The sequence below is a fragment of the Phasianus colchicus genome, chromosome 15, assembly GCF_987193195.1.
Source record: "Phasianus colchicus chromosome 15, bPhaCol1.hap1.1, whole genome shotgun sequence".
NCBI classification, from domain to species: domain Eukaryota; kingdom Metazoa; phylum Chordata; class Aves; order Galliformes; family Phasianidae; genus Phasianus; species Phasianus colchicus.
The window spans coordinates 1294685-1310588 of record NC_143450.1 but is presented as its reverse complement, the minus strand read 5'-3'; positions in this window follow the sequence as shown (position 1 = coordinate 1310588).

The following is a 15904-nucleotide window of genomic DNA, read 5'->3' as shown; positions in this document are numbered from 1 at the left end:
TTACTAGGATAAAGGTGACTGTATACATAAAGAAACAAGTGAAAATCCAAAATAACCTACACGTTGGAAAAGCTGTTTTGTGCTTACTCAAATCCAGCCCACGTGGGATTCTCTTCTTCTACGGAGGGTAAAGCAAATTGTCAAGTATTGTAACACTGCAGTCAGATGCACAAACAATTTGTCTTTTACACACTTTGTATCTACACTCAGAAGTCATCAAGTCCACATGAAGAAGCTGAGACAAACCTGCAAAAAGCAGTCTAATTGGTGGAGTTCTTATTTTTAAATGAGTTAGTTTAGTTCCTCCAGTGGTGGCAAGTCCTCAAAAACAAAACAATAACAACAACAAAGTGTCTGTAAAGAATTACTTCTACTGAGAATAATATATAACTTCAGCATATATTCACATTTTAGATTGAGCCGTGCTACAAGACAGCACACCACCTACAGTGAAGCCAACTGGTCAAGTGCACAAACTGGGGAGAAGTCACGTACAAAATGATTACATCCACCAAATAATGCCTCCTGAGAGATTTCCTCTATTTCCAGCACCAGGCTGACATCCAGGGAAGGGATTGTCACCAGTGAGAGAGAAACAGCTCTCCCTGTTGGTATGCACACAATCACCAGAAGGCTCCAAACCTACAGGCAGTCCCCAGGAAACATTAATTCCTTCCAACATAAAGAGAATACAATTAAACAGTAAAAAACCCTACATCTGTATCTCAACCACATACTTTTTGGGTACGAATGACTCACCTGTAGTATCAGTGGCTGCTTGTTCAGAAAAAATAAAAAATAAAAAGCTTCCATGGGCATCGGAAGATGTTCCCCTCCCCTTCTTGGTTGTATCGTGCATTTCTTAGCTCGGAGTGGCATCATGTAGCTTACTGTGGGAATTGCCTCTCGTGCTTCTTTGCGTATTACATTGAGTTTGCTTCATCTTTGACATTTTCCATTCCTTACGCTTCACTTTCAGTTGCTTTTTTTTGTTGTTGTTCATTTTAACCCAGTACTTACCCACAGCACATTTCAATCTAATAGCTTACTGGAAGTCTTTACATTTACTTAAAATGAGGCACCAATTAATCTTTCATGCTTGTTCTCCAAGTCAAATGGGTGTGCCACAAAATGTACTGAATGCACTTATTGGTTGGTGAGACAGCTCCCACTATGACAGCAATCAGTGTTCCTCTGTCAGAAACCTTGAGAATTTAACTGAATTATTTCCAAAAGCATGCTGTATTCTCACACCCTTCTTTTCATTTCTTATAGCAAATCTACATGTTGCCTGTAGACATAACACTGGGAAGAGGGTCTTCACAGCTTGTTCATGTCAGTCTTACAAGGACAGAGCAGAGGGAGGAATTCAGGAAAGAGGTCCCTTCCTTCCACTCATGGCTGATGTTTCTCCCCACTGTTTCCTTCCATGGCAACAGAGCTTTTTGGCAATGTCTCCTTCTCAATCTGAACATTTTGTTCCACTGGTGGGATGGCTCCTGTGATGATCGTCATCAATGTTCCTCTTTTAGGAATGTTGTGCTTTAATTGGAATTTTTCAAAAAATACGCTTCATTCACATGTCCTTATGTACATTTTTGAACAGCAAAATAGAACTGTAGCCAAAGCACTACAGATCTGAGATTCACAGGGTGTTCGTCTAAGTTCTACAATGATGGAGATCAAGATAGAAAGTAGGAAACAGATCTCCTTCTTTAACCTATGATTGATGCGTTCTCTCACAGTAAAGACCACAGAGACTTTGCTGTGTAGCACTCAAAGGGAAGGAAATGCAAAGTGAAAGCGAAGAGCATTCCTGGTTTCCCACATTCGGGAGCAATGAACACACTTCTGCTTACTGATCTTTTTTCTCTTCTCCTCCTACTTACCACTGGTTCATGTGAAAATGCATTGCTGAAGACTGTCAGTCTTTCTGGGAACAGAAATTAATAACTCCAGTAAGTTTGCAGATGACGCTGAGCTGGGAGGAAGTGTTGATCTGCCTGAGGGTAGGAAGTTTCTACAGAGTGATCCAGACAGGAATCACTGGGCTGAGGCCAATGGAATGAATTTTAACAAGACCAAGTGTTGGGTCATACACTTCATTCACAACAACCCCATGCATCACTACAGGCTTGGGGGAAAAAGATCTGGGGGTGATAGCTGATAGCCCTGTGAACATGAGCCAGCATTGTGCCCAGGTGACCAAGAAAACCAACAGTATATACAAACCAAGCTTGTATCAGCAATAGTGCAGTCAGCAGGGAGTGACTGTCTTTCTGTACTCAGCACTGGTGAGGCTGCAGCTTGCATACTGTATCTAGTTCTGAGCCCCTCACTAAGAGAAAGGCACTGGAACATGTCCAGTGAAGAGCAACAAAGCCGGTGAAGGGTCTGAAGCATGATTCCTACAATGTGTGGCTGAATAAACCGTAATTGTTCAGTCTGGAGAAGAGAAGTCTCAGGGGAGACCTTATTGCTCTCTACAACTTCCTGAAAGAATGTTGTGGTGAGGTGGAGATAAGCTTTTTCTCCCAGGTAAAAGCAATAGGATGAGAGGCAATGGCCTCAAGTTGTGCTGGGGGGGGTTCATGTTAGATATTAGGAAACATTTCTTCTCAGAATGAGTGGTCAAGCATTGGAACAGGCTGCCCAATGAGGTAGTGGAGTCACTGGAGCTGTTCAAGAAACATGTAAATGTGGCACCATTTAGTTAGCATATTGGTGATGGGTTGATGGCTGGACCTTGTGATCTTAGCAATCTTCTCCAACATTAATGATTCTATGATTCTACGAATGGTTCCTTGAGTCTAGATCCATATCCAGTCCTTGACGCCATTTGGGTTTGCGCCATCTTTGTTTATTTTGTGTAAACTCAAAACACAAACTCTTCTTCCTCTTGTGGCTTCGCACCTTACCTGTGTTCCTTCATCTTGACCAATGGCAGGCTCACCTTCCCAAAGCATTCGGATAGACCATGTTTCTTTTCCCAAAGCCTTCCATACAGAGCACAGTGTAAGTTTAGACTCTGAAGATGAAGCATGGTTTTTCTCTCTTGCAATGATCCTGAGTAGAGCATCTCAGGGAAAATGGCAACCAGGCGCTGGAGCTTCCATTAACACATTCCTTCTAAATTCAGAATGTAACAGAACATGCTCTGTTCTTGATTTCCATTCTTTTGTCTTCAAATTTTACATGATCTCACACCATTATTACCACAGACAGATGGATACATAGATCTATCCCATCCAATGTAAAAGCACTTTGTTGACTTTTCCAGGTGCAGGTAGCTGGATCCTCCATTATCAAATAGTGGAAAGCAACAAATAAGATTGGATGAGATCTTCTAAAATTAATCCAGAGACATGATCCTGACTTCTGAATTCCCTGAAAATAAGGTCTATATGTAGGGTTTGTTTGCTTTATTTGATTGTGTTTTGTTTGTTTCGTTTTCTGGTTCATGTAGCAAAAGAAAGGAAGATTTTGGGCAGAGATCAATGTCATGACAAATGCATAGAAAGAGATGCCAGGTCAAAGTCACCAAGTTCACTCTACAGGAGTCCAGGATGAAAGGTTTTTAAGGAGGGAGTATATATATATTTTTTTCTTACTTACCCATTTACTAAGTTCATCCACTTACCTCAGATAAGTAGATCTCCTTTGGATGAAAAGTTTCATGCCACACTCACGGGGATGAGAATATAATGTTGCAGTCAGCAAAAAGAGCACTGCTTTATTTTCAGGTGTGTTAGCGCTGTACTAAGGTCTAAATCAAACTTGCTCAGAAAAAAAAAAAAAAAGAAAAAAGATGTTTTTATCAATAAAGCAGCTACCTTTAGTAAAAAAGAAAAATAAAACACTGCTGCCAAGGGTACTGGATGCAATGTCTCTTCTTCTGTGTTAGAGTAGTTTCTATATCCACTGAGCAGCAATTCAGAAAAAAAATGCCATCATCTGAGTTTTGCTTGTGATAAAAATGTTTTTGTATGCAAAGAAGCAATACAAGATAACCTGGACCACTGAAAAGTTGTTTCATGTTACTCAAATACAACACACGTGACACTCTCACTTTCTGATGAAATCCAGCTTCTAGCGAGGTTAAGGCGGATCCTCAAGCATCACTGTATCATCAACACAGATGGGCTTTTACACTACATGTACCCGTACTGAAAATCTGCCAGTTTCATACGGAGAGGTTGAAGAGATTTTGGAAAAAGTAGCCCAGATGGTGGAATTTCTATTGACACGTGGCTTAGATCACCTCCTCTGACTCTGGGGCATCTCAGAGTGCCTCAGACTGAGCAGCTGTGAGGGTCACCCCTCCCGAGGCTCTGATGGCTCACCAAATGCCTGGGCACTGCACAGAACAGAAGGGGTGACTGTCTCTCTCAACCGATGAAAAATAACCAGGACTCTTGACATCACAAATTAAGTTTATCCATCATCATAATGAACGCCAGGTCCTCAAAAAAGCAATGCACAGACCAGCACGCAGCATGGAAGTGAAGTAGCTCTGCCCAGCTGGGACGCTCCCTCCTTCCATCCCTCTTTAGGCAGTGGAGACAGAGACACTTTTCCAGGGATATTTGGAAATATTCTTGAATATTTCCCTGGTTGGCTCCCGCTGAGCTCAAGGTACGGCTGTAGGAAGCTCTGAAGCAAGAGATAGAGAATCGGGAGGAGGGCAGCTCCGGCACAGTCGGTGTCATGACTCAGGACGTTGTCCACCACCGAGATGGAAACGGCCGCGCTGCTGCGGACCGGCCGGCCCTGGGACACCGCCCCCATCGACAGGGACTCGGTCGCCACCCGAAGAGCCGCTGAACTCCGAGCCGGTGTGTCCGCATCCTGCGAGGCGACCCGCTCCCGGCTCTAAGGCACAGCTCAGAGGTTACAGCACTGCCCGCACAAGCGTAGATCGGGTTTCAAAGACTCGCCTAAAGCGAAAACGCTTGAAGTGGCCTCTCGCGCCATCCAGAAGTGCTCTAACCACGAGGAAAGGGACTGGAAGGTCCCATCCCACCCTTAACCCCTCGGGGGGGCACCGTGCGATGAGCAGCGCCGGCAGAGCGGGACGCGGTCGTGGGCCGCAATCAGCGCCGCGGAGTCGGGCCCGTGCCGCTGTGCTTCCCTTCAGCACCCACCGGCCGCGGTGCGGGCAGGATCCCGGAGCGGGGAACGGGAAAGTGCCAGCCTCGGCGCCTCGGCCTTCAGGGCGGAGCTGTGGCGGAGCTGGAGCGTTCCTCCTCCGGCGCGTTTCAGAAAGCAACCGGTCGACGTCCATCGCTTCGCTGCCGGCTGCCGGGGGCGCCGCTGGCGCTCGCTGAGGGCCCGTCGCTGAGGGTGACACGGGCATGTCGCAGGGCGAAAGCCTTTCGCAGCCTGCTCTGACAAACCCTTCCCCCCGCGGGGTTGAGATCCGCAGCGTAGGAGAAAAGGCGCTGCTTTCTTCCTCTCCAGCACAGGAAATATCCCGACAGCGCCGCGGCGCTCCGGGCAGGAAATAGCGCGGTGCCGAGCGACAGCGGCACTGTGAGCAGCGGGCGGCACCGGCCGGGCCTCGTCCCCAGCGGCCATCCGGGGGGGTTGGCTACACGGCCACGATCCCGGCAGCGGCAGCACTCGCTCTTTTCTGCCCCTCTCCTATTGCTGGAGGTTTTGTCTTTGTTTAGGATAGCCTTTGTTTAGGATAGCGATCCTCACGGTGGTGCGGTGGGAGCTTTCCCACGTGTTATTTTAGGGATGCCGCAGTCCGAGGTCTTGATCTAGGGGCAGGTGGGTCCTCCTTCTGTGCTAGATCGAGCCCACTCCTTCATTGTGACAACAGACACCACTCAGCAATTAAGATCCGGACTCCTCGGCCTGCGGAGCGAGGCATCCTCACACCACATCGCTGGCACCGGCACGCCAACCCCCATTCACCCCGGTAGCAGCAGGCAGAGAATAAACCGCGGAGAAGAATATCCAGGGACGGCACTCAGCGGCGGCCGGGAGGGCAGGCAGGCGGCATCAGAGCAGAGCCCCCGTGCTGCCCCCCACGGAAAGCAGCGTGGGGAGCGAGCACCCCGCCGTGCTCAACCTACACCACCGCTGGGGGTTCCTCCTGCACCGGTGCCACCAGAGCAGCACCGGAGCGCGGCCGGCCGACCCCGCTAAGTCCATTCCCCAGATACCATTAGCGCTCCGGCTCGGGAGCAGATGGCTCCCTCCGTCCCGAGGTTCATCCCGGACAGATTGCATACAATTTATTAATAACCCAGCAGATGCTCGGGCACTTTCCAGCTCGGATTATATTTCCTGATTGCTCAAATCCCGGCGCGGGGGAGCTGCTCGCTCATCTGCCACCACTGCTCTTTGTGCCACATCAGCACCGGTGCCCGGCAGGAGCCTCTCCCATTAAACAGCGTGGTTTGGGGCTCAGGCTTTGCTGATGGAGTTGCTGGAAGCCGTGTTTCCCCCTCCCAGAGCTCTTTTCCAAGCCATGCGGATGGCTTTATCAAGATGAAATTAAAGCAGCACATCAAGGAAAACAGTGCTGCTTTTGTACCCCAGATCTGGGCAGTGAGACAGAGCTGGGGGATGCTGACCCCATTCCTCCCCGGCAGAGGGTCTGGAGAGAGGGGGGGGAGGATTGTGGGGTGAGGGGCTGTTTGCATCCTACGAGATCCCTCCTGGAGCAAGGCGTGATGCTCTGAGCTCCATGAAAAGCCATCACAGCCCTTTCAGCAACGCTACTTTCAATTTTAATGTGTAAAATGGGTTTTTCTTCGCTCTGCAGGGAGAAGCACAAAAGCAGCAGGTTGTTTATACTACTGAATAAAAACTAAATGCAGGTCTCAGAGGGATCTTACGCAAACCACTTACCTTGAAACATAACCCCATGAGGAAGAGAGCTACAAGAGATGCATGGTTAATGTTTTACATCTTCAGTGCAGCATCCAAGTAGCTGGCTCAGCATTAGGTACCACAGGTAGTTACAGCCTGGAATGCAGAAGTCAGAGGTAAGCTGCAAGTAGTAGGGCATTAGGGGCCAAAATTCAGTGGAGCATGAAATAGGGGTCAACCCTAAAGTCTTAAATTAATCTTAACAGTTGAAGTGAGAGTTTGGAAGGTGAGATCATTTATTATCAGAATGTCACGGTGTAGTTTTAAAATAAAAATAGGAAGCAGAGAAATCTTTCCTGCTCAGTGACATCTGGGCTCAATAAAAGGCACTTCACTTACTGTGAATGCAGGTGAGAGACACTCTCGGCAATAACAGCAGAAGAATATTAAAGTCTGTTACATTTTTCATAGCTCCTGACATTTGCAGTAGAATTCCACTTCCTTGCCTTCACCACACTTTCTGTACCCAAAATATTTTGTGCAGGGATGAATTTTCTTCATATTTCTTCATATCTTCTCTGCAAATACAGCTAGCATTAAGCAGGAAGAAAATAATTATTTCCTCTTTGCTCTACAGGGAGGCTCTCAGAGAGAGCTCTTTGGGACCTAAGGTGGAAGACATAGACCTTGCACCCAGCAATCCCACTTCCTAGCTGTAGTATCCCAAGCACTACATGTTCCCACCCAGAAGGAAACAAAAGGAGATTTCCCTACAGGTAAAGTGTTCCCAGATGTTATTTTATCCTTTTCTCCCGTGTTTTCCCCATCTTTCCACCTCCTATCTGTAACAGCTGCAAATACTTTCCTAGGGCAGAAGTTCTCATAGCCCTGAGCACTGTCTCCTTTTTTCTTTCACAGGTCTCCCACATACCTACATCCTCTGCAGGTTTCCTAGGCCAGGCCACAACAGAAGCACAAAATGAGCAAACACAGTGATGAAAATATTGCCTGTGTTGATAAAAGAAGTTCTTCTATCATGCATCACTTTGTGTCTCTGACAAATTGTCACCACAACAAGTAAATCTTTGTAAATAGCACACATTTAAAAGGAATGTATAATGATGTGAGCTGTTGTTCTCTGATTTTTTTTCAGTCCTGACCTCCTCATTGCTGAGCTTGGAAAGAGGGAACTAGGGGACATAGCCAAAATAATAAAAGTTAAAAAGTAGAAGTTAGTAACAAACAAAGAAAGGGTTCGCTTCTTGCTTCTTTTCCTTGTCCCTTTCCTTTTCCCTTCTCCTTCTCCTTTTCCCTTTCCTGTCTCCTTTCCCCTTCCCTTCCCCTTTCCCTGTCCCTTCCCTTTTCTTCCTCTTTTCCTTTTCCTTTTCCTTTTCCTTTTCCTTTTCCTTTTCCTTTTCCTTTTCCTTTTCCTTTTCCTTTTCCTTTTCCTTTTCCTTTTCCTTTTCCTTTTCCTTTTCCTTTTCCTTTTCCTTTTCCTTCTCTTCGCTTCTCTTCTCTTTGCTTCACTTCACTTCACAATCACCTTGGAAGAGAAAGGATCAGCCTTCATATTCTGACATATCAGACATATTCTGATAAGAAACAAACAGAAGTGTGCTCTGGAAATCAGCCTGTACATATATGCAGAAGAGTCATTTGGGATCTTCAGCTCTGACAGAAGTGGAAATTTTTGAGGAAGTGAGAAATGGAAGGAGAAGCAGAACTCCTGGGCCAGCTGTTCAAAGTAGGGAAAAAAGCTTCAGCACTGATAGAGATTTCTAAGAAGGTACAGCAGAGAAGAGGCCAAAAAGACAGGGCAGGCATCAGAGCCCATCAGCATGTGGCAACAGCAAGCATGGTTAGGATGGGTTACACCCATGGCTCCCAGAACACTTAGCTGCAAATGGGAAAAGCAGAGACTAGATCATCTGACAACTTTACAGTGTTGCACTGGGCTGTACGTTGTAAGGAAATGCGATGTGAAAACGGCAACATCTGAATAGTCTGAGTTCCTCCTGCAACTGCAGCGACACATCCATCTCTTTTGGGTGAAAAATAGCAAAAAGGTGATGGGTTCTGTCCCAGAACAGAACCTGGGAAGGATGGATGTTTCTTACCATAAGGGCAGTGAGGCACTGGCACAGTTTGCCCAGAGAGGTGGCGGTGCCCCATCCCTGCAGACACCCAAGGTCTAGCTGGTGGGCTCTGAGCACTGATGGAGCTGTAGGTGTCCCTGTGCACTGCAGAGGGTTGGACTGGATGGCCTTGGGGGCCCCTTCCAACACAAACAGTTCTATGATTCTATGATGTCTGAGCTCCCCTCTGCTTGAAGCAGGGTGCCAGGTTATTGTCCTGGAAGAGACTTTACTCTGCTTGATGTTTTCTTAGGATCAGCTTTCAGCATTTGGACGCTGAAAAAAGTGTATTTGTTTGGTTTATTTTGTTAGAGATATGCCTACATCATTCTTATTTTGGAGGTCTCTTTGTGTACATGAGTTTAAGAGTGTTCTCAGCATCTGTCATCCCTGTAGTTCTCTACTCATCATTAAGGCACCAACCAGGTGCACACGTGCCAACAGATTTTACTGAAAAATAATAAAGCAGCAAACAATCCACTTAAGCCAATGAACAAGTCCCACAGCTCCAGCCTGGAAAAGGCTGAAAGCCACTTCTGGATTGATATGTTATTTGCCACTGAAATAAATAAACAAATCAAGCCTCAAGCACCATAGCTCTCATCAGGAACACAAAATTCAGGGCAGATTTGCAGCCTCTTTCCTTGGCACTGGGAAAAAATAAAGATAACCAGACCCTGACTCACAGTCTCAGCCCTTGTATCAACTCCAAACATCAAGATCCATTACATTTTGCAAATGCAGGGCGCCAGGCAGATTGCCACCAGCTGGCGCTCCCTGGTTTGACATGCAGCATGGGCACCAGTCTCTGGTCTCTAGCTTTTTGCCTTCCTCAATCTCTTGGTCTCTTTTGGGCAACAGTGCACTCAGGTCCATACAGAAACACGCTTCAGGTAGCCGCTCTTCCCACACCCTGCCCAAAGCCCCAGATGTGTTAAAGGGCTCATTGAGAAGCTGGAGGCTGTCAGCTTCTGTGGTTGCTCTATCTGTCCCCAGAGGCAATGGACAATGCTGTTCTCTCAATTTTTTTACTCATACAAGATCCTTCTCAGGCTTAGTTCACAGCCTTGTTTACCCACCGCTTGGCTTTTCCATTGGATCCCAGGAAGAAGCCAGGCACACAGTCCTAATGAAAATCGCGGCATGTAAAGGGAGAATTTATATTTTGCTTCCTGCTTTTGCTATTGGTTTTACATGCGATTGCTCATCAGAAACCAATTACTCCAGAAAGGCCTGGGTTTGGGTCCCCACTGCTGCTAGCAGGATGAATAGCCTCATTTACAATCTCTCAACTGGAAAACAAAAAGTAATGATAATAAAAAAAAAAAAGTCTCTTCTAATTCTCTGGGCCCCTGTTGTAATTCACAAGAAAATTAAACTAATAACTCTCTCTGTGAGTGTGTTATGTAGATGCCAAGAGTCAGGGATAAATGGATGGAGCTATCCTAGGCAAGGTCCCCAGGGAGGGAACCTCAGAGCAGGCAACTGCTGTGCGTTGCAGGGCTCAGAGCTTCTCCAGCAATGCAATCCAATTGGAAAGGAGGATTTTATTATCTTTTTTAATCCTTTTAACTCGAATTCCACCTGCAGGCATCACAGAACTTCTGCGATGTTTTGCTGTGCTCATTTCCCACCCTGTTTCCATTTCCTATCTGCATAGAGTCTCTTTGCAAAAAACTTCTCCACACCAACAGAAGTGAGCATGGATTTGGCAGTTGGTTATCACGGATCCTCCCCATAAGCAAAGCTGGAAGGTATCCCTTAGACACTGAGGGAGACAAAGGCTCATCTCATGTGACATCACTAGGACAGGGGATCTTGGAGATTACAGGGACAGACTCTGCCCTGACTGAGTACTCTGTAGATTCTGGGACAGTGATCAGACTACTTTGCAGACACAAGTTAAAGGGAAGAAAAGGAGACTGAGGAAAGCAAACAATATAGTATTGTTGCAAATAAATATTTCCTGGCACCAGAAAGAAATAAGATTTAGCTTTAGTAATTGATCATGGGATCACATTCCTGAAGCCTGGTCATCTAGGGGAGACTCAAAACAAGTAGCAAGTCTGCTCCTCTGGTCTCTGATCAAAAGCCAGGGACAGGCGGGTGCTGCACACACAGCTCTATCTCCACTTCTAGTGAAAAGCAAGGTTAGAGACTGGGGAAGTAGGGATCCTATGAATGGGATTCAGCTCCACTTCCAGCTCCTCACATATAGATGCCTGCAGGGATGTGCATTTCGGTGAGCTGGGTGGAGATGTTCCATCTGCTCTCAGGGGAGGTTCAGGCAGTACAGGAGTAAGGACTATGACATGAGAGGTTCAGACTAATCATAGATTTAGTAATGGTGATGCACTGGCAGAAGCTGCCCAGGCAGGTGGTGGGGTCACTATCCCTGTCACTATCCAGAGTCACTGAGATGTGGCACTGAGGGATGTGGTCAGTGGACATGGTGGGGGTGGGCTGATGTTGAACTGGGGGGTCCTCGAGGTCCTTTCCAACCATTATGATTCTATGATTTGAAGTTTGCCTAAAACTTGCAGTGGATAGCTGCTTGGCAAAACTCACAGTAATATTACCTTTATATGAACTCACTGGAATCACAATGGACAACAGCTTTGCAAAGTCTGTAACAAGATTCAAAACTTGTAACAATACCACATTTATGTGCCAAAAGTGAGGTCAGAGACAGAGAAAGGATAACTCAAGAAGTAAAACAAATAGGAGAGACATCCCCACTCTTGGATCCATCCAAAAATGGAGTCAGAGACTTTGCTCCCACACTAACAGTCTAGCCCGGCCAGTAGCTCAGGTAGCCTCCATACCAGCAACTTGCAGAAGGGAATATCAGTGTCCTTGTGATGTGAGAGTCCAAACAAATTTCTAATTTCAGACAGACTTGAGCTGAAACAAATTCCCCAATGGGTATCTGTGTTATTGTTTGCACCGCAGTGAACTCCAACAATTTTTAGGGGAAAATTTGGATCTAGACATCCAATGACTCACTGCAGCAGAACAAATTTAGACAGCTCATCTTCTCTCTGGGTTCACACAGCAATTTCACCCCCATTTTCCTATTTCACATGCAGCATGCTGTCACACACTCTTTCCATCTCGGCCTATCTGAAACCCTGCTAATACTCGTAATGATTTTCTTGATTGATGGCTGCTTTCCCTGCTTCTCTTCCCTTTGTACAAATGGGATTTATTTTCTGTGCAGGCAAAAATTTATGATAAGACATTTCTGGAGCTATTTAATGACATTTTCTGTTGTAGGCATTATTGAAATGAATGGGTTCAATGTGAAGACCTCAGTGACCCTTCTGCGAATCTCCTCTCTTTCTTCATTTCTTCCATTGCATTTTTTTTCACCTGTTGTTGCAGATATCCCTAGTAATGAATTAAAATAAATATCTCATCACAGATGCCTCCGGATCCTCTGGATGTATTTCTGACGGTCGGCTGCACAAATGTTTTATTTTTCAATCCGTTTAACACGAACGTGTTTGCCCTTCTTCCTGGCATCAGAGGAATGCTTTGAATTCCAAATGCAGAAGTAAAAAATTGCTGCTATTGTTTAAAACATGCAAAGAATGTATCATTTATTCAAATGTAAGATTTGTAAATCAGTGAGTTCCATGGGAGATGAATCATTAGCCAAAGTGCAGATTGTACTAGAGGTCATATTTAATTCATTTTCAAAGCTTTATTCTGTGCTTTTTGGTCCAGCGTGCCATCAGTTATTCAATACACAAAGGTGTCTACTTTGTTCTCACAATAATTAAGCTGATTAAATCATATTATCACTAACAAGAAACATTAACTCCGCTTGAGTGAAGGCTGCAAACGGAGCCAGTGACATTTCCACCATGTAGATTGAGAGCACGCTGCAGGAGGAGCGGGAGGCAAAGCCCGGCCGACTCCTTCCTACGAGCCCTGTGGAGCAAGCAGGAATTGATGTTTTCAGAGCAGTTTAAGAAAAAAAAAAAAAAAAAGTGCAAAGAAGCAGAGAAAATCAACACACAACAGTTGTGCAGACCGTTTCTCAGCGTGGCAGAGGCGAAATTATTATGACAAAAGCTGGAGGATGTTTGTTTCTGCCGAATGAAAGGAGGCAGGAGGGGGATGCAGCAGGAACAGCACCCTGCCCAGCAGGGTGAGCCTGGAGATGTAGTGGAGACACTGAGGCAATCTGAAAAGAAATCAGGAAGGGTCCAGATCCATTCCCACCTAAATTGAAGCACGATAATTCCAGTGGCATCTTCAGGTCAGAAAACACAACACAATGAAGGCCCAGCCTCACTGGAGATGGGGATTAACCACGAGTCCACAGCTTTGGGCTCGATTCAGAACTCACCCAGGGCCAACACGCAGCCCCTCTACTCCCTGGGGTTTTGAGGTCCCGCTGACCCCGCTCCCTCTGATGAGTGGTGCACACACACATGCCCATGGCTCTGCCTACAACCCACGGAGTTTCCTGGGGCTCTTTGGATGCTGCTCAGCTCCACGCGCTGCAGACTGGGGTAGAGCTGAGCACCAGCCCCTCTGGGCCCTTCCTGGCCTCTTTTTTCTCTGCCTCTGGATTCAATTTGTCTCTCTGCTATACGCTTTTAAGTCATTACAGAGATATAGCAATGTTTCCATCCAAAGAGTCTATTCAGCAAGAGTGAGAGCACAAAAAAGCCCCATTTGAGCCGGTGCCCAGAAGCACTCTGTGCTGCCTAACGCAGCCCACAGCACTTTGCAGCCAACGGCACCACATGGCAGCTTTCCCACTGTTGGAGGCACACATCTCAGGCTGGCTGGCAGGTCCCTGAAAGCAGGATTTGCATCTGGATCTCTGAAAGACCTGGGATGTACAAGCAGAGTATACGGATGGAGAGCACTGAGTATGTCTCTGAAGCAGCTCTCGTGCCCGATGCATTACCAGACTACAGAAACCAGCTAATGCCCATGAGCTGTGCGGGAGTGTAAGCACAGGAAGAGTTGTAAAAATAACTGGTTGCAGGGTAGAGAGCTTGCATTTTTTATGACTGCCTGTCCCTATGGAATATTGTGAAATGAGGAAGAGCTGTCAGGCTGACCGTTCTGACCAGGCATGCCCTTTGTGGATGGGGCAGCGCTGCAGCTATCGTCAGGTTTAAGAACTATCTCTACTGTGACAAGTCTCTCCTTTTATTGATATTGGAATTGAACCACTTTAATGCAGGATTTCCTCCAGCAAAGCAGAGAATGCTCAGGACAGGTGGAAGGCTGGGGCAGGGCTAGGCTGACCCCCAGACAGCTCTCAGAGGAGACCTGATCTGAGCCGTGCTGCATGCCTGTGGGTTAGTGGGATGTGCAGATGTGTGTGCATGTCTAGATGGCTTCTCATGTGTGAGATGCCCCTGTGCAAACTGCCCATTTCCAACGCCTATGGTTTGGGGGCTCAATTTTGGGATATGCAACTCCTATACAATGCTATAGCTCCATGTCATTAGATCCAGTGTGCCGTGGGTCTCATGCACTGGGCATGCAGAGCAGCTGCAGCACTCTCCTAATGCCTGGCCTGCACCACCTGACAACAGCAGGGAAGTTATTACTGGAGCTAAGCTGGGAGAGGGAGATGCATGCTGCCCCCGCAGGGAGTCAAGTCCATTTGATGCTTTTATTGCTTCTTGAGGCTGTTATTAATTTTATTGTATCACTTTGCATAATTCTTTTGTCTTCTGAAGCAGTGAAACAGGTTAATGCTGTTTGGGGTCTCAGGCAGCAGCTGTTTTGGGTTCTATTTTACCGTTAGCACTCTGCAGAGGCCATTGCAGAATCCACTCGGCAGCAACAAATCCTTCATCCTACCTTCTAATTGGGACAGGGAATCTTTTATCTGCTCACAGTCAGACAAATGCAAGCTGGGACTGGAGGCACCAGCAGCAGCCAGGTCCCTTTCATGTCCACAGCCCACTCCTCCCGGGGCTCTGACTCCCACAGGCCCTTCAGTGTGCTCCTGCCCCCTCCCACCAAAGAGCTCATTACCTGCACATAGACAAGGACTTTTCTGGGTTAATCCCAAAAGCCGCACTGCAGCCTCCTCAGGCCTATCCCCAAACAAGCAGGGACAGGAGAAGGAACAGCCACAGCATGGCCATCTCTGCACTTCACCCCTAGCTGAGCCCCTTCCCACCTCCTGCTAGGAGCCCCCAGCTGCCCTCCCTGTTCCCCGCTGGACTCTCCCTCAGGCGCATCCAGGTTATCTCCTCCTGCACTCCTATTCCTGCAGCAAGCTGGTGGGCGGTGAGCAGCTAGGGGAAAGCTGAAATGAGCCATAGAAAGCAATGCACAATTATAACAATAATCCACAGCGAGATCCAACCCCTCCTCCCCAGCAGCTCCAGCCATCTCCGTTGCTGTTCATGCTTTCCTGCCAGGCCCTAGGTGGGCCTGAATGCAGCAAGAGGGGACCTCGAGCCCCCAGCTTCTGGGTGAAAGGAATGAATGAGCCTTCCTAGGTTGTTCCAGCAGTGAAGAAAGCCATAGCGTCTGCACATGTGCTGGAGCTGATTCCTACTTTGCAGCTCAGTGATGATCCCTGCCATCGGGTGCAGCTGGGGCTCAGGACAGCCAGCAGGCAGAGTGAGCTAGCAAAATACCATTTATTGGTACAAATCAGACATCATGAAACAAACTTGCTTTAGAAAGAGCTGTCATGTTCTGCACAGATGGGCTGGACTCGAGCTATCTGGTCACAGGCGAGCGATCAGCAATGCTGGCAGACAGAGCGGGTGCACAGGTGTGGGGTTCTGGGGCTGCAGCCCAGCCCTCGGGCTCCTGGCAGCCTGGTGGAAGTCCTTGAAGAGAAAAGAGAGCAGTGGGAGCCGCGTGTCCTGCACAGGTGGGGTTAACCAAGGTGCTCAGGACTTGGAAAAGTGCAGATGCAAGTGAGAACAAAAGAAGGGGAGAAAGCT